The sequence below is a fragment of the Hippocampus zosterae genome, chromosome 5 (assembly GCF_025434085.1).
Source record: "Hippocampus zosterae strain Florida chromosome 5, ASM2543408v3, whole genome shotgun sequence".
Taxonomy (NCBI): domain Eukaryota; kingdom Metazoa; phylum Chordata; class Actinopteri; order Syngnathiformes; family Syngnathidae; genus Hippocampus; species Hippocampus zosterae.
Window position 1 is genome coordinate 4,715,834 of NC_067455.1, and position 19,377 is coordinate 4,735,210.

Consider the following 19,377-nt stretch of genomic DNA (forward strand, 5'->3'; position numbering starts at 1 on the left):
GCAAATCATTTTAATAACTCGTCCGCGTGTGGCGGGGGGGGAAGCAAACAAATGGCGGGTAATTATAGAGGCGTTGTAAAAAAAGGCCAATGGCACCGGCGTGATGTGGCGCTTGTGAAGAATCGGTACGAGAGATCTTTGGACAATAATGGCGGCTCATTATGCGGCAAGAAACGAGGACTGACAAAGCCTGATGATGAAGCAGCCGCAAGCCCGCCATCCTTGGGGGGTGAGGGGGGGGGACACAAAGGATGAAGATGCTGCGAACGCTGATGATGATGATGATGCTTGGGATTATGATGACTGTAATGCAGATGATGATGATAAATGTCAGCAGCACGTCGGCGCTTTGTCGTCGCTCGATGCGCCTCGCCGGGCCATCTGGTTTTGAAGAAAGTGAGCAGAAGTTATTCCAAAGTAGCGCGCTCACTTTTTGCGCATCCACCGTGCGTCTTCGGCTTACCGGCCGAGACGTCGAAGCTAATTTGCGTCAAATAAATGTCGAATTTACAATCGACTGTCTCATGACAATTTTGAGCAATTTTGGCCGGTCGCTGCAAAATTGATCGTAAAATAAAATTTAAATAATGAAATGATATTGCATATTGAAATAATATGTAATTTTTTTTTAATGTAAAATGTGAGATCTGAAATGTATTTTTTATTTCTTTAGTCACGCATGCGTACAAGAGTTACCACAAAACAACACCTCCGAGTTCATTTAATCACCGTCGCCTCGTGAATGACAAATGGTCACAAAGCCTACAAAGGTGTCAAACTCGTCTTGTGAAATATTTTCACCTGGGAGTGTCATCCCTCATTTCGACTGCCTGCTTAGTCACCGCGGCGCGTGGACGGAAAGCCGCGTGACTTTCACTCAACAATGTCAACCAAGCATATGATGCTATGATATAAATACTCTACAAAGAGAGAGACCTTTTAAATTAAGAAAAAGAAAACCTTTATTAGTCTCACAATGGAGAAATTCCCAATTCACAGCAGCAAAGTTATGAAAGGAAGAAGTAGAACAACAAAAAAATAGGAGCTGCTGGAAAGGCAGCCACTCTAGCGGCGCCATTTTGAAGTCAAAATAACAAAAAATAACACAAGACAACACATAGGACAGAGACAGTCGTGCAATCTTCACCACTTTTCTGCATACACTTTGTTGTCTGAAGCAGTTCTAGATGAAAGAGGAGAGGATCAAAGTGTCCTTTCACCAGTGGATCAGAGACATCATGCTGAAAATGTGCACACGTCTGCTACAAGCAAAGTTTTGAAAGCAAACACGAAGCTGTAGCGTCCATTGACGAAAAGAGATTAGTTCACTTCTCCTGTCCCACATAATCCGCTTCAAACTCCAAGCCGCGACTCCCAACTCCAAATCCGCATCGGCACTCCGCGCCAACGCTCCTTTCTTCTCATCGTCGGCTCCTCAAGACCTCCAACATCAATCCAACATCGTATTGATTTCAGAGCACACCGAGTGTTTGGTGGGGTGAAAGTAAGGAAGAAAATGGATGCACATGGCGGATCTTTTAGGGGGGGAAAAAAAAGGTGTGTTTTCATTTTTTTTTTGTGTCCGCAGGCTTGTGTGAGCCCGTGTGTAATTACTCTCCGACCTGTCGCCGGTGGCGGCGTCATAGTTGCTCTCATGTGGGCCACACAAACACCCACAAACGCCTCCTTTAAATCCAGCCCAGAGCTGCACAAGCAGGCAAGAAAAAGCACCTCGGAGACGGCAAATCTTTTTTTTTTTAAACCCCCTCTCTGATCTCTCCCACTCTTGAACGTTTGCCTCCCTGCTAAATCCTCATCTCCATATTCATAGACAAGCGGGGCCTCTTTAAGACTATCTGAAATGGGGCCTGCAGCGTCATCTTGTTTGTGGCTCTCCAAAGCCGGAGGGAAAAAGTCATTTCCTCCGGCCGTCAAGCGTGGTGGTGTGCACCCCGTGCTCCGATGGAGGGCTGCGACGTCTCCTTCCACTTGCATGCTCTTGTCGAAAAACCTGAGACGAAGTCTGAGGAAAGCTAAATTAAGTCAATCGCTTAACAAAGTCGCCACAATTCACCCCCCCCCCCCCACCCCCCACCCCACCCCCACCAAAAGCTACCCCGGCACCTATACAGACATTCAAAGCGGATTGTATCGCTACCGGTATCATCGACGCATCCTTCAGTCTACTTATTAGCACCCTCTATTGGTGAGAAGTTGATACTGCAGTCAAGCGATGAAAGCATTTCGCTTTTCTGCGACAAGTGGTCGCCGCGGCGATGACGGTATTTACAGCCGATGCAATACGTGAGACCCACCCAAATGTTTAATGGAACAATCGATCCGGCCCGGCCGATTAAATCGAACGATGTGCTTTGATTTATTCTGTTTGATAAGTGATGAGAGAAGAAAAGGATACCACTAGAAAATCAGCAAAATATCAAGCGATATTTGCTGAATTGATCGATTTATTTTGCCGTTCACACAACAGAAGTCAGATCATTACATTTTTTGGGGGGGTTTTACACATTAACTCATTCCAAGAGAGTATAAAGACATTGACATGAAAAATCACGCCCCCCCCACCCATCACCCTAAAATTATTATGTTTCTCTTTTGTAAAGTTAATGAAATGTGTTGTAAAATAGTTCATATCTTTACTTTTAAGGGACCAAAAACAGAAGTTATTTTTTTTATCGTTCTTTTTTTTTTTTATGAATCGTCCAATTAATCGGTTATCACAAGAGTTGTGACATGGGATGCCTTTCCTGATGCAGCAATTTTTTTTTTTTTGGTAAAAATATTTGACTGCATAATGGATCGGATAACCGATTAAAAGAATCGAAAGTGACATCCTCGCTTGAAAGTGCATCCGTCAGCAAGTTGGAGGAAGCGGCGGAGAAAAATTTGGTGGGGGGGTGGTGGGGTAAATAAATAAATAAAATCCAAATGGGAAGACCTCGACTGCGTGAGAAAGTGGCACGAATTATTCCGACATGAAACCTTACATCACTCACAAAGAGAATCCTCCCAAAAAGATGACAGATGGATTATTTGTGTGGGGCTTTGTGTTGTGAAATGAATGACTGAAACAAACACCCGAGCGCCTGTTGGAACGCGCCTCTGCGTGTCAACGCACTTGCGCGTTCAAACTGATATAACGCAAGCAAACAAAGAGCTGTCAAAGATGAAGACACGGAACTGGTGAACTGAAAATGATGCTATCTGTTAGCCTGTCAATGCTGTTTTCTACTGTGCGTTAGCATTAAGCTAGCGCCAGTGCTCGCGCTTAATGCGAAGTTAACTCATGCGGAGTTATGTGGTTGTTTTAAACGCCATAGGTGTCATTCGCTTTGTTTTATTTTGAGTTTTGAAGAGTCGTTCGTTCACTTTCTGCCAAACTGCTCCTTGCTGTCATATGACCGGTGTTCCATTTATCAGTTGAATAATTTATGCTAACAAGTGAATCAATGCCATTGGAGGCATGCTCAAGGCGCGCCACACGTTCTTTCCAATCTAAAATGAGGACATTCTTACGAAGACCCCCCCCCCCCCCCCCGTCTGAATCGTCAATATCCGTTTTGTTTTTACAAATCGACTCTGTCTTCGCTCCGTGGCACAAAATAGTGAGCACCATCTGTCGGTTTATCAGTTTTGCTCAGTCCACATTGCGTCAACCTCGTTTTGTTATTTTTTTTTTTGCTAGCAAACGCCTCGACAGAATGGCGGATCAAGCGGGGGGCCAAAATTAAAGCAGCTTGTTGGCTGCTTTGTGGGCCAGCATGGCGGCGGTTGTTGATGGGGTGGGGGGGGTGCCAAAATGGTGGCCCTTCGGTGTTTAGTTACAAGACACAACCTTGTTGCGTCAACCTGTGTGAACGCGTCATTGCTTATTTTCGCCTTTGTACATTTAGAACAAAGAGCCCTTTAAAAGTACGTCGTCCCTTCTCAATTTAGGCGGGATCGCTTCCTTACTACCGCCCCCTGCAGTCAGAAACAGAAAATCCCGCCAACAAAACAAACAATTTGCATATATCCACAACGTTACGCTCATGGGAACTTGCTTGCGTCTGCGATGACCAACACTGACATCCCAGTGGTGCCTTGAGGAGTTACAAAACAAAACAAAAATTTGCATGGTGTTTTTTTTTTTAAAAGAAGGAAAATAACACTTTATTAAAACATACCGCCGTGACGAATAGAATGTAAACATTTATTGCCGTATTTTTTTGTTTGTGTATTGTGCTGCTCCTTCTGGTGTGTGTGCCTTGGCCACAAGGGGGCAGTATAATGCAGACACTGTGTCGGTCAAAACTCCTCTGTCAGCTGCCGTGACGGTCGCCCGTTGCAGAGGATAAAGAAGGTGTGACAAACGGTCACTTGTGAGTTAAGGCATCAAATGTCTGTGTTGTATTTGTGGTTCAAACTGGATCCCATGTTGGGGTTTTTTGTTTGTTTTTTCATGGGCGCCCCCCCCCCCTATAGGTTTGAAGATGCGCTTCATCAAGATTTTCTCGCTAACCTTTCCAGTCCATGGTAACGTTTGTTTTGGCATTTGTCACGACTCCCTCCTGTGTTTGACAGACAGACTCAACTCGGGGGTGGGTTGGGGGGGAAGTAGAGGGGGGGGGGCTCTTCCAAACATAAATGTTGCTGTAAAAACAAAGCCCACGCTCGCACATTCATCCTAATTTCCTCCCTTCTGCCTCGCCGCCTCATCTTCCCTAATCCCTTTTTCATTGTCCTCGGCGGACTGATTTACCGGCGCTGGCCATCGCTCTCCCGCTCCTTCCACGCCGGCCTTTTCATTTTTCACCTTCTTCCTTGTTGATTTCTCCTGACTTATTCCCCTTTCTGTTGCGACTCGCCCCACCCCCGCCCCTCGCCGCGCACCTGCTCTATTCGGCTCATTTTCTCCCCCTCGCCGTCTCCTCGCGTATCACCGCAGACTCATGTAGTCAATTATGCGTTCTGTTAATGAGCAGATAAATCTAATTGCTCTCTCCTTCGGTGCCTGACGGCGTCTCTCTCTCTCTTTCTCAAAACCCAAAGGATGAGCATCTGTCTCGGCTCTCCCGTCCATTCCTCAAGCCTCCCTCGGTACCGACGGGGGTGACCGGCGGTAACCAGGAGGGTGAAGCTGTGTTGTGAGAAGGACAAACTTTTAGGGACAAATCTCAGTATGATGCCCTCCAATCAAATGAAAACAAAAATATCGGTCAGAAAAGATTGTTCTCGGGATCTTCACAGAGCCTGGCTGATCATTTCGCGGCCAGGCAAAAGTTAATTTGACTTCTCAACTAAAGTGAAAGTTAAAAAAGCTCCAAACTCTATTATAGTCGGACTAAATGTTGACTGTCAATGACGCACGACTCCCGCGTTGATCACACCAAAAAGAATTTAAAAAATTTACCCAAAATTGCCCTGGGCAAAAAAAATATAGATCTGTGTTCCAATGTAGATGAGCATTTTTTGAACAAATACAACTGTGAAAAAAATGTGTTTTGAAGTCGATCCAAAGTCTACTTTCAAAATGTATCTGGAAGCAGACGCTTCTCATCGTTGCAATCCAGTTGCTCCAAAATACTGCTGCTCACTTTCTAACTGGAGCTTGTAGGAGGGAGCACATAGCTCCATTTCTGGCCTCCTTTCATTGGTAGGCCAGATGCTACTGGAGGCACCAAGGGCTCAAGTTGTAAATAAAGTTGACATGATTTGGTCCTTAGAAGTACTTAAAAGACATAATAAAAAATGAGACCACATCTCGGTCACACCAGCTCACTCAGCTAATGTCTTTTTTTTTTTGTTTGTTTTTTTGATCATCATCTGTGTCCCGCCAGCCCTGACAAGGTTGCCATTCTTGTTACGCTTCCGACCCGCATCATCCTCATCGTGTCGGTTTACTTTTTCAAGCATCCTGACCTCGTCCTTCTTCGCTCCTCCGCTCCCCACTTTGCTGTGACCGGCGGTTCAAGTAGAAAGCGGGACCCGGGCTGGTTTATCCACTCGGCATTCGGGCGCTGATAATCTCCCCGCCGCTATCGGCGGACTTCTATCGCCGCAGCCTCAATGTAGCCGAGCAGAAACTAATTAGGGCTTATCAACAAAAGCGCCCGCGGAGGCACAAAGCGGCAGAATGCAGACCCGTAACTACGCGTTTCAAGCTATGCACAAGGTCCAAGTGATCTCGTTGGTTGTGTTTTGAAGCGTTTGAAAATTTTATCTCGAAAGGAGACGCATTTTGGTCACTTCAGCAGCTGCTCAAGATGGCGACCGTAAAGCCACTCAACAAAGACATCTCATGATAATCGCACGTTTCTTGTGATGATCTGTCTGCCCGTCCATCTGCCCCTCCTAAAAAATTAGACCGTGTGGAGCCTTGCGATACGAGGGACCCAACTCACTAGTTTTCCATTACCAGTTGGACGGATGTAATTATTACTATTATTTTATTTATTTATTTATTTATTTATTTATTTGCTGGTCTTGCAATTAAACTATTAAATTAAAAATTAAAATTAAACACTATTGACATTCTAATGATGAGCGTCTCTGTGGTCGGTTTGTATCACACTTTCAGTTACTAATAAAGGTGGAGCAACATGTACACAGACATTATCACAATACTCATTGGCATATATTCTTTATCCTCTGCTTGTCAATAGCAACAACTGTCCAGTTGCCATCGATTCAATGACTTGTTCGGATCAGAATATGGATGTATTGATGGTTGAGAATGTGGGCGTGAACGATGACCTGCTGCTGCACTACGGTGGGGGTGGGGGGTGGGAGCACGACTCTTCAGGTCAAACTCGAGAGGTGTTCCACTGATGACTGATTTAAGTTCTGAGGATCCTTTGTGGTGCATGGAGGGGAAATATTATCTTTATTTCCCAGTCTCCAAGATTGACCAGGTTACATTCTGGATTTGGTCTTTTTGTTTTTGTTTTTTCCTCCGCTCGCCTCTGCCGCTGTCGTCACAACAGTGTGAAAAGTGCTGTGTTGACACTCCATAATGCATGTGAGACGCTGGCAGAAGTGTCCCGCGGCCATAATTGATGTAGTTTGGACGGCGGGGCGACTGTAATAACATGCATTATAGTGCGACTGCAAATAACCCTGAATGCACTGCCGGCGGGGGGTCACGGGGAATTATCACTTAGCGTCACGCTGGAAACAAAGCGAGTGTGGCCGAGCATGCTAATCTGGAGAGATCCTCCAACCTGCGCCACACACCCAAACATGATGAGCAAACATGACTCGGTGACGCCGGAGTGCAGTCAGAGCTGCGCTCGGGCTGCTGAATTTGTCTGCTATAAAGTTATTGACAAACTATATATCATCGTCTTTGGGGAGCGCAGCCTAGTGACAAATCGAAAGTGGCAACGGTTTGTCCAGCTGGAAGAGCGCTACTTAGCAGACACAAAGGCGCTATACTGTCTTGAGAAATTAGTGTTTACCAATACGGCGACATGTTTGGGGTAAATCAGGCTCTGATTACACCACCAGATGTCTTTATAATATAATGTGATATGATATAGCGGGGGGCGGCCCGGTAGTCCAGTGGTTAGCACGTCGGCTTCACAGTGCAGAGGTACCGGGTTCGATTCCAGCTCCGGCCTCCCTGTGTGGAGCTTGCATGTTCTCCCCGGGCCTGCGTGGGTTTTCTCCGGGTGCTCCGGTTTCCTCCCACATTCCAAAAACATGCGTGGCAGGCTGATTGAACACTCTTAATTGTCCCTAGGTGTGAGTGTGAGTGCGAATGGTTGTTCGTCTCTGTGTGCCCTGCGATTGGCTGGCAACCGATTCAGGGTGTCCCCCGCCTACTGCCCGGAGACAGCTGGGATAGGCTCCAGCACCCCCCGCGACCCTAGTGAGGATCAAGCGGTTAGGAAGATGAATGAATGAATGAATGATATAGCGGGGGTGCCCAGGTGGTCGACGGGTTCGCATGCCGGGCTCACAGTACAGAGGTGCAGGGTTCGATTCCGGCTCCGGCTTTCCTCTGTGGAGTTTGCATGTCGTCCCCCCCGGGCCAGTGTGGGTTTTCTCCGGGTACTCGGGTTTCCTCAATGGTCTATGTGTGGCCTGCTGTCAACCAGTTTGTGGTGTACCCTGCTTTTTTTTCCCCTGATATTTGGGGGGGTTGGGGGTGCGGTGGGTTTGATACCCTCAGTTTTGAACCCAAACTGTACGTGACGCATCACACATGGGTGTCGACGTTCACTGCGTCGGCAATTAACGGAACAAAACGAGGAGATTAAAGGAAGCCTGATGCAATTTACATCCTATTTTTAGGCGCCGCTTGAAAAAGTGATTGATGGCTGATAAGTAGACGTGGAGGAGCATGCGTGTTGCATATTACATCCAATTTCAAACACTTACCGTGTCTTGATAACATGTCTGGGAATGTGCTTTTGTCAAATTACCCCATGGGGTCAAGAATTATACGGCCCCGTGCTCGGATCGCCACTATAGCAGTCCGTATTAAAATGAATGGAATAATGTTTTTCTTTTCCATTTTAATATTGAATCTAGGACTAAACAACATTTACTTACATAATTAAAAATAACACGCTGGTTGCACTTGTTGTTTGCCGCAGGACAGCACGCAAGGACACCAGCGCTCTTCTACTAGTCAACCACAAAGTAACAGGGACGCTTTCCTATTGAATGTGCTTCAGATGCGACATGGCGTTCCATCCTCGAAACCCCTGTCGCACATTGCCCAATGCACTGTAAAAAAAAAAAATGCTTTGAAACATCTGCATCATAATTAATTAATTGCGACTCCTTTTGGTGCGTGGGACTCGGCCACTGAGGGGCAGTAAAATACACTGATGAAGACAAATCAAGAATACTCGCACAACTACTATTAAGAGACTAAGCCGCTGTAATATGAGCCTTTTTTTTTTTTTGTCTCTTCCGATCTTCACCCGGCCTCGGTGAATCATGTCATGCGGAGAAACTCAGATGGGGGGGTGTAAATTGGACCCAACAATATCTTTGAGTCATTAAAGGCTCATTCAGAACAACAAAACTCCAATTCTGACCAGAACAAAAACATGTTACTTTGTACTAAAGTCGGTAAGGCTTTCCACTGGCTTCTAGTTGGCTGCAGAATAGATTTTTTTTGTCTGATGCCGGTCTATAATTGGCCGAATGTTTTAAGTCCTGCTTCCATGAAAAGCAATGCTGTTAGAATATAAACCCAGTAAGACTCTGAGGTCTGCAGACGGCTCAGTTAGCGGAGCCCAGAGTTCACCGCAAATACGGTGAAGCAGCATTTCGCTGTTGTGCTGCGTGCAAATAGAATAAGCAGCCAACGGGGGTGAAGTCAGCCCCAGGTGTAAATGCGTTTAAGATAAGAAAACCTTTATTTGTCTCACAATAGAGACATTCCCAATTTACTGCGGCAACATTATGAAACGCAGATGTACAAGAACAAATCTGTTTACATTTTTAAAATCACGTTCTCAGAAATTATTTTTTTGTCACTGTATGTTCTGTTAGCCACTTTTATTTCTTTACTTTGCTTTTAAATGTTTTTAACTAACGCTCTTAGACTTTTAATGATGTGAAGCACGTTGAGTTAGCTTGCGCATGAAACGCGCTGTATGAATAAAACTGTATAGCCTTGTTTTGCCTAGATAGCAAATGATCCACATTCTGTCCCCTAAAAAGACAAGAACGCTCCTGTGCTTTGTCTCATCTTGTTTATCTTCCCCGCGACTTCCTTTCTGACTTTGTCTCGCTAGCCAAACGCGCCAATGCTCTTCGCATACGATAACTATATTTCCCCCCACCTATTACGCTGCTAGTTGATGGATGAGATGACCCCATGCTTCCATGCCGCAGCTGCCGCCAGACTTACCAGAGGGTGTCACGAGCCAGATAAAAATAATCCGACCGACACCGGGAGTGTGACACCACGCCGTGACCTCGCTGTCAAAGCAACGCCTTTCATTACATGCGCCGTGTGCAGGAACAGACGCGTCTTCCCAGCGTCGCCCATCTTGTTAGCACACAGCAGTGATGCGCGGCAATGGCGAAGCCAAAATGTTCATTTGACTCATAAATAGATTAATAAGATTCACAAGGCTGCTGTTTGACCACTAGATATAAGAAACTTGGATGCCCCACGAGGACGGCGAGCATCTGAAGGATGAGATCGCGCTGTCATCCGCAATACGCAAAAAAGCCAGAGAAAAAGTATAAAGGCGTCGCGAAATCCATAACTGTGATTTAGGCGAGTTTATGGGCTGCCGCTGTTAGCATAGCATGAGCAAGGGTTGAATAATTCTGCTTTATTCTCATTTTAATGGCCGGAATAGAATATTATACGTCGTCATAATTACTATTACAAAACAATACAAATACATGCTGATTTATGTAGCGCTTTCGCAACAGCGGCAGCTGTAACAAAGCACTAAATAATAAAACAGTTAACATAAATATTGTCCGTACATTCATGTTCAAAGAAAAGGTTGCGTTTATTTCTGTTGTATTTCAAACTACATAGCTCGGCCCTCAGGGAAAATCTGCTTCTCTCAATGCTAGCATAATGCGAAACGGCATTGAGACGCGAACGGTAAGCATCAATAGTTGCGCTTTTGAGACGCAAGAGATGTTTGAACACAACTACAGAGCAATACATGCTGATAGATAATGTAACAACGCTCACGGGCATAATTATTTCTCCTCTACAAAGGCATGATGTTGTTTTACGAAGTCACACTAGTAGCAGAAGGAGAGGTCTGGTCTTCTTTTGTGTGTACACGACTGTATTGTACGTGACTGCCTCCTGGTGGCCAAGGCAGGCACACATGAAGGGGAAGCACAATGAATTGGATTGCAGCGCTTAGTCAAGAGGCATACATTGTTTAATTCTTTACATTCTATTTAATTATTAGATTCTTTTATGATTTTATCTCGTACAATATTATACCACAGTGGATTTTTTGGTTGTTGTTTATTTTTGGGAATCCACCATTGTGGATCACAATGGCCTTTTACCAAACACAGTATGTTAATTGGACAATTGTGATATATTAGCATGCAATTTTTCTTTTCAGACCTATTCCAATACTAGTATTCCCGCTTTGAGGACTTACCGATACAGACTACTGATATCTCATGTACTTTTGAATTTTCATTGAACATATATATTTTTTTGTGCCACAGATTCGCTGATGTGTCAAACTGCAACAGTATAGCAACAAATACTGTCCAGGAGGACTTTGTCGATGTTTGATTTTTTTTTTTTAATGTCCTGTTGACTGCTCTGAGCAGCCTCCAAGAGTACCCAATACCGATACCTGGTATTGATACTTGCCCATCCATATTTGGCTCTGGCATAGCTCTGTCTATGTCCTAAATTGGGCGAATATTTTTTTATAGTAATTTTAGCATTCATAAAACGGCAAATATTTGTGAAATGAGTACGCCTTATATGATAGTTTCAAAAGTGAGCATTATCTGTGCAGAGCCAAAAACATATCCTGTAAATTGGGTCTCTTTCGTCTGTGAACAAAAGAAAAATCGGGAACGGCGCGTACGTTTGACCGCGTATTGGCGAAACATCAAAGAGCGTCATCTGAGACACGAATGCATATAAATGTGTAAATACTCGACGGGATCGACGCAGATGCTGGAATGCGCTGTGAGTTGTATACACAGTGGGAAGAACAAAAGGAGTGGGTGAACATCACACACGTACGCACGCACGCGCGCACGCACACACTGGCAAGCAAGGACCGCTGGGAATACCAACACACGAGCACTGAGCCAACTCATGGTGTTGTTACACACCCGCAAATGAAGTGCATCTACGTGCGTCTAATTTAAGTACAAATTACATTTCCTTTCAAAGCATAACCGTGGAGCTTTTATCAGTTCATTATGGAAGATGTGTGTTTGTGTGTGCGTGCGTGAGTAGACTGAAGGTCAGCTTTAGTTCATATCCAACCACGTGTGCAAGCAGCTCCTCGTTCCCCGCCGAGCCAATCGGCGTCCCCTGAGACAACTCGGAGCCTCGAGCGGTGATGAACCAAATGTCACCCCCCCCCACCCCCCCCCACACACACACCCAGCTGCACACGTATACACACAGTAACATTTCCCGGAGCTCAAGTCTGGAGGCGTCACGCTTGGCCGGCCGGTGAGCTCATCACGGGGGACACCCGCAGACCAGCGAGGAGAGGCCGATAAGGATGGTTGGGTAATGACAAGAGCGGCAGTTAAGGCTTCATTTGGTGATGTTCCCGCCATCAAACATGACTCCAATCAAGAGCCGGGTGCACACACACACACACACACACACACACACACACACATGCAGGCAGCACAGGTCAATGGCCGCCACCAACGATGATCCATCTCTCTGTGAGCTGGAGGCCGTGCCAGTGGAGCTGCCATCTTTTGGGGCTCCGAGTCTCATTTGCCACCTGTCGACACATTAGGTGCCAAATTAGGAAGCCTGTAGTTTCATCAGGAGATTTCGTGTGTATGTGTGTGTGTGTGTGTGTGTGTGTTGCAGTGGGGAAAAATGCAACAATCAAAGTCTGCCCCTTTCCGGATTGATCCATTGCAATCAGTGATTTTATTTTTTTTAAGTGAAATGTGAAGTCAGGCCTACTGTGGTTTTGAATTGCCAAATTCAAGGCCCTGCCTTTGAGTCATTTTGTGTGGCCGGTAAAAGCTTGCCACAAAAATTATATTCCACAATTCCATGAGAAGTTACAAGATATGATGATGATGGTATGAGTACGGTTCCCACACAAAAAAAAAAATAGAAATGATAAAGATACAAATGGTAGTCCAGTGGTTAGCACGTGGGCTTCACAGTGCAGAGGTACCGGGTTCGATTCCAGCTCCGGCCTCCCTGTGTGAAGTTTGCATGTTCTTCCCGGGCCTGTGTGGGTTTTCTCCGGGTGCTCCGGTTTCCTCCCACATTCCAAAAACACGCGTGGCAGGCTGATTGAACACTCTAAATTGTCCCTAGGTGTGAGTGTGAGTGCGAATGGTTGTTCGTCTCTGTGTGCCCTGTGATTGGCTGGCAACCGATTCAGGGTGTCCCCCGCCTACTGCCCGAAGACAGCTGGGATAGGCTCCAGCTCCGCCTGCGACCCTAGTGAGGATCAAGCGGCTTGGAAGATGAATGAATGAATGAATGTTCAACTTCCTGGATGAACCAGAAAGTAGCATGCTAGCTAACGAACAATAAGGCAGATATTTTGATCTAATAATCAAATAATAAAGCAGATGCAGTTAGTAGAGTAGGCTAAGAGTGTGGTGGAGGTTTGGTTTGAACTGTGGGCTCCACTAATTGTCCCCATCTTGGCGTACCCGAGATGTGTCACCAAAATCATTATGATGTCACGTCTGTTTATCATTCTTCATGAACTAGGAAGTAGCCTGCCTGTTCATAAACAAACAGAAACAATGGCTCTTAACAGCTCAGCCTCGGCTGAATTTGCTCTCTTTAACGATTGCCATTCTATTTCGGAATTGTGGTCATTACGGTATTGCTAAAAGCACCTATTATGCTTCATTATTTCAAAAATCTCGTGCCAATTTTTAGCAGGCACACAAAATCTATCTATCTATCTATCTATCTATCTATCTATCTATCTATCTATCTATCTATCTATCTATCTATCTATCTATCTATCTATCTATCTATCTATCTATCTATCTATCTATCTATCTATCTATCTATCTATCTATCTATCTATCTATCTATCTATCTATCTATCTTTGCAGTATAACAAGATTTAAAATGCTTCCTTCGAATGCCAGTGCGCGCTAGGTGGCCAACCCTCAAAACCTCGCTAATGTGACATCAAAGTGACAGAAAGTGCTTCGGGGATAAATGTTATAAAAGACGTATGGCCATAGCAGATTTTTACTGTGGAGTGAGTGAGTGAGTGATGGTCGAGGCCTGAGGAACAAAAGAGATCAGTCAGTGGCTGTCAGTTAGCATTAGCCAAGGTGCTAACGGCAAGCCTGGCAGTATGTCGTTTTATTGTCAAGCCGTATAAAATGATGGCAGTTCATTAGCGCATTAGCTTCCAGGGCGTAGAATTCAACATAAAATGCTTTGAAAAGAATAAATGAGCTCAATTTGTTTTAATTGGACCGCTTCTTTCTCCTTAATGGCGTCACATTAGAATAAATCAATCAAAACCGGTGTCTTTATTCACTGGCTTGTCGTTACAACTCATCAATAGGTGCACTATCCCAAGAAATTGGTTGTCAATCCACTCGAGAGATTTTGTAAAAACAAGTCCAAAGCAGTCACCTGTAACTCGACTTTAGAGATAAGTGGAATTCTTATCGGCTCCTTACGAGGGGAACGTGGGCATACATCATTCATGCTCCTCCATTGGAAAAGTGTCGCGTGTGATTGATTTCATTGGAAGATGGACCTTGATACGATCGATCGTCTGCCCCGTCTTGGGAAATACTCCTCCTGCCCTCTCGTCGTGAAATCTGCCGTAAACAGCTCACAGCCAATTTTAGACCAGCATGGTCCAGTTTGTCTTGCGAGGAATGAGAAAACTTCAGTCAGCTTTATAGCCTATAGGCTAGTTTTTTTTATTTTGTTTTGTTCTATCACAGAAGATCCACAGAGACGGGCCAGCAACGGAAAAGGCCTGATCCCCTCTGAGCCTCCGTTTAGTTCTTGGTACTTCTAATTATGTCTGGTCCGCAGACTTGAGGCAGGTGTGTAGTGGCGGATGAGCTCGGAGAGGTAAGGTGGCGCAAGGTCATTTAAAATTTTGAAAACAAATAATAGGATCTTGAAAATAACCCTGAAACCATGGTCCTCAGTCGGAAAAGGGTGGAGTGCCCCCTCCGGGTCGGGGGAGAGATCTTGCCCCAAGTGGAGGAGTTTAAGTATCTTGGGGTCTTGTTCACGAGTGAGGGCAGGAGGGAGCGAGAGATCGACAGGCGGATCGGTGCAGCGTCTGCTGTGATGCGGACGTTGTATCGGTCTGTCGTGGTGAAGAAGGAGCTGAGCCAAAGGGCGAAGCTCTCAATTTACCGGTCGATCTACGTTCCAACCCTCATCTATGGTCACGAGCTATGGGTCGTGACCGAAAGAACAAGATCCCGGATACAAGCGGCCGAAATTAGTTTTCTCTGCAGGGTGTCCGGGCTCTCCCTTAGAGATAAGGTGAGAAGCTCGGTCATCCGGGAGGGGCTCCGAGTCGAGCCGCTTCTCCTCCACATCGAGAGGAGCCAGATGAGGTGGCTTGGGCATCTGATTTGGATGCCTCCTGAACGCCTCCCTGGTGAGGTGTTCCGGGCATGTCCCACCGGGAGGAGACCCAGAGGAAGACCCAGGACACGCTGGAGAGACTATGTCACCCAGGTGGCCTGGGAACGCCTCGGGATCCCCCGGGGAGAGCTGGAAGAAGTAGCTAGGGAGAGGGAAGTCTGGGCTTCCCTGCGAAAGCTGTTGCCCCCGCGACCCGGCCCCGGATAAGCGGTAGAAGATGGATGGATGGATGGATGGAAATAACTCTCGAATGTATAGGGTGCCAGAGTAGGAATTATGTGCTCCCTCTTACGAGTACCAGTCAAGAGGCGAGCAGCGGCATTCTGGACCAGCTGGAGACGCTGAATGGAGGATTGGCTGACTCCAAAGTAAAGGGCATTGCAGTAATCGAGCCGGGATGTGACAAAGTCATGAATTACTGTCTGAAGGTGCTCATGAGAAAGGAGAGGTTTTACTTTTAAGATGAAAGAAGCCGGATTTAAAAACTGCACCAATTTGCCGGTCAAGTTTAAAATCACTGTCCAGTTTAAGACCCAAGCTATCGAAAAGATCTACTTGACTTCAGAGTTCAACACATTTTCTGTGAAATGATCGCAGCTGGCCCCACGGCAAGGCAAACGTAGACAAATGAGCATTGACGGCTTACGTTCACACAGTTGAGTCTTCGGTGAGTCATGTTTTTGTGGGAGGAAGTTCGACTGTCCGGTTGAGTTTTTATTCAAAAACCCGATGACCGCAAGTGTTGACGAAAAACGAGAAAAAGCGTCCGCTTTCCAGTACGCTTCAGTACAGCATCTCATGGCCTCCCCAAATTCAAGGATTTTTCTGCAGTGGGTGAAAGATGCGGTCGTCATTGCAATAGCTTCCCGGCAGTCTCGTCTCTATCGAGGTACGCTCGCGATTCCAGGTGAGCCGCACCGCCAAGTTTGCGTTCATTATGCATGAGATAAGGATGCTGCCGGACAACATTAATGCAAATGTGCCTTATAAATAGGAAGTGCTGGCGCAAAAAAAAAAAAAAAAAAGAGCCTCTTCATCTCAGGTGGAATTCTGGTGGGATTTACTTGACTTCACAGGCGCCTGCGTTTCCACTCGGGGTGACTTTGATCAAAATTGAGATGCTGCAGCTAATCCGACCGGGAAAACAATAAATTAGGCGAGTGGATACTCATACGTTTTGAAACATGAAATGTGTTGGAGGAGAGTGGAGCTCTCGTATGTCGATTGCCAAATGATGACGTTCATTTTTGATTTCCATTTTTTCTTTCCACTGCATAGAACGCCTCGTTTGGGTGACCCCAAAACTCATCAGAGTGTGCCGGCTATTTCTTGATTTCTTTATCGTGTGTGTGTGTGGTGGTGGCGGGGTCAGCTCCTCGATTTCTCAGGAGGAGCTGGCGATTATCTCGGCTGTTCGCCGCACTCCAAATCAAATGCACTTTACGCCGCCCCGCTGACAAATCAGGGCCGCGATGCGCAGCCGTGTCTTTTTCCAAATCAGTGTTGTTTTTTCCCCCCCCCCCCACACCAGAATTATGCAAAGCGAGAAGGAGACTGACAAACTACGACCCTCCAAAGAGACAATTTTTTTTTCCACGAGTGTGTTTGAAAGGAGCGGGGAAAATATTTATACAGCGTCTCGAATCGGCAAGTGCGGATATTTAATTTGTCTCGGAAAAAAAAAAAGTGCGCAAATGACTTCATCTGGCAACCTGGCAAAGGGAAATGTTGTCTCATTTGCATTGTTCCCCAAGCCTGTAAACGTCCTTGATGGAATACATTCCCGATTTGTTCATTAATCCTCAATGTTTTTACCACTTATTCCGCCCACTGAACAGTTACAAAGAGCAGAAGGGAGTCACATTCAAGCTAATAATGAGATTGCTCACTTGGCTTGGAGAGCAAAAATGCCAAATCCCGCAGCCATTAAAATGTATTAATACATATATGCTCAAAACTATTGGGAAATCATGCTCTGCGCAATTACAAGAAACGAACAAGGGGCCATCGGTATCGTGCCGTGGTTCTCGAAGCTCGCGTTGCTTTCGTGTGGTCGGCGTCGGGAATAAAAACCCAAACGCGGAGTTCCAACAGCGATGAATATGTGTGAAAAATATCAAGCCGTGAGCGTCACACGCAAAGGAAATGGAAATGTTGGCATTGTAGTGGTTCACGTAGCTGACATTGCATACACGTGGTTGGCATTATGATCACCGTATTGAGCGTCAGTGAAAGACTATTTCCGTAGTATGTGCAAACGCATGGGCACATGAGGTCTAAATGAAATGAGGCCATTGGCATACTGTAGCGGTTAACGTAGCTCCCTTTGCAAACATCTATTCGGGGCAAAAAAAACAAAACCAAGAGATGGCACGTCAATGACAACAATTATGCAATATGAATAACAAGATTACGGCATTTATGGTCACTGAATAGCTATGTGGTGGTTGACATATCTGTCGTAGATTATACAGGTGACGAACAGAAAGAGTATAGAGCGGCGTAACAACTCTTTTGGGACAGTTTGCCGTCACAAACAGTTGCGCCCATCGTCGACAATGTGACGTACTGATATAACCTGAATTAAGGATGTTTAAAAAAAGATTTAATTACGCTGACATTGTGTTATATGGCGCCTGCTGCCAGCGTTTAGCGGCGACTCCAGCGCTAGCAAGCGCTAGCAAGCGCTAGCAAGCGCTAGCAAGCGCTAGCAAGCGCTAGCAAGCGCTAGCAAGCGCTAGCAAGCGCTAGCAAGCGCTAGCAAGCGCTAGCAAGCGCTAGCAAGCGCTAGCAAGCGCTAGCAAGCGCTAGCAAGCGCTAGCAAGCGCTAGCAAGCGCTAGCAAGCGCTAGCAAGCGCTAGCAAGCGCTAGCAAGCGCTAGCAAGCGCTAGCAAGCGCTAGCAAGCGCTAGCAAGCGCTAGCAAGCGCTAGCAAGCGCTAGCAAGCGCTAGCGTTCGTCCCATAGACCAACATCTATCGGGAGAGATTTGAAAATCTCACAAATGTTTCTCTAAAGGAAAATAGTTTGTCGCTATGCAAGTATAAAATGTCTAATATCAAAAAAAAAAGAAAACAATTTGATAGTTTCTTATTCAGTGGAAATGTGTTCCTTTGTCTTCAGAATTTAGAACCAATTTTTTTTTTTTTGGTCTTTTTATCCGAGTACCCGATTATTTGATAGAATTTTCCATCGGATATCCGATGAGCCAAATATTTTTATAGCTGCCTCCCTGGAGTTGCAACACAGATGAGAATTGACTGCCGAGGAGGTCGAGTGCGTCTCGTCGACTAGGTCGGGACGTTGCATGGCTCTCCCCGCGCCCTTGACGCTCGCGCTCCGTCGTCCTTACATCACATCGCAGTGGAGCGAATTTACGGTGACGACACGTCTGACGCTCCTTTGGCTGCTTGCATTGTTCTGCAGTGCCAGATAGTGAAAGGAGACTGGCTCGCATCATGACAGTAGTTTTTTTTTTTTTGCTTGTAAAACTGCTTTCCTGGAACCACTCTCAGCCAGGCTTTATTTCAACAAATAAATATGACAGAAACCAGCAAACAAGGCATTAAAAGCATTGCACAGGAATCATTAAAAGAGAGCAAAGAACAATAGTAAATCGCGATAAAATTTAAAGGACACTTTTAAAGAGATGTGACGCAATGGAGAGAGGAAAAAACAAATCACCGGCGCAAATTAACTTGGGGAGCAAACGTACGATTTTATCTCATCAGGGCTTAATGACCATGAGCTTGTTTTGCATTCATACATTTTGCATGAGCGAGTTCAAGTATATGATACATATTCTAGTCAGAAAACTCACTTAGCAAATTGGCGTTGCAATCTTAATTATGGTTCGTATTAAAGTTTTCTCACCTTGGTTCTATTCTCCGAACGACAATGCGGCTTCGTAGGTTGAGGAGGCTGTCTGCATGCTAACGAGCCCATCCGGTTCACACATAACAATAGTCGACACAATTCTGGCGATATGATTATCTTTCGGGCAAGATGATCAACTGGCGCCTCGTCGGGACTGAAACTTGTCAGGTCTTCTTTGTGTTTCCCCTGATTTGTCAACTGCGGGCATGTGAAGGCTTTT

General features: G+C 45.6%; 1 protein-coding gene and 1 long non-coding RNA gene across 3 annotated transcripts in view; one reads left to right on the forward strand and one right to left on the reverse strand.

The window, feature by feature from the left end:
- LOC127600550 (cell adhesion molecule 4-like) overlaps positions 1-19,377 on the forward strand; it is a 182,446-nt gene that overhangs the window by 27,479 nt on the left and 135,590 nt on the right. The gene's annotated exons all lie outside the window — the stretch shown is intronic.
- LOC127600705 (uncharacterized) lies at positions 545-11,002 on the reverse strand. Its single transcript, XR_007962408.1, has 3 exons — positions 10,734-11,002; positions 1,461-2,023; positions 545-918 (listed from the first exon to the last, which is right to left on the reverse strand). It is a non-coding gene; the product is annotated as an uncharacterized LOC127600705 (long non-coding RNA).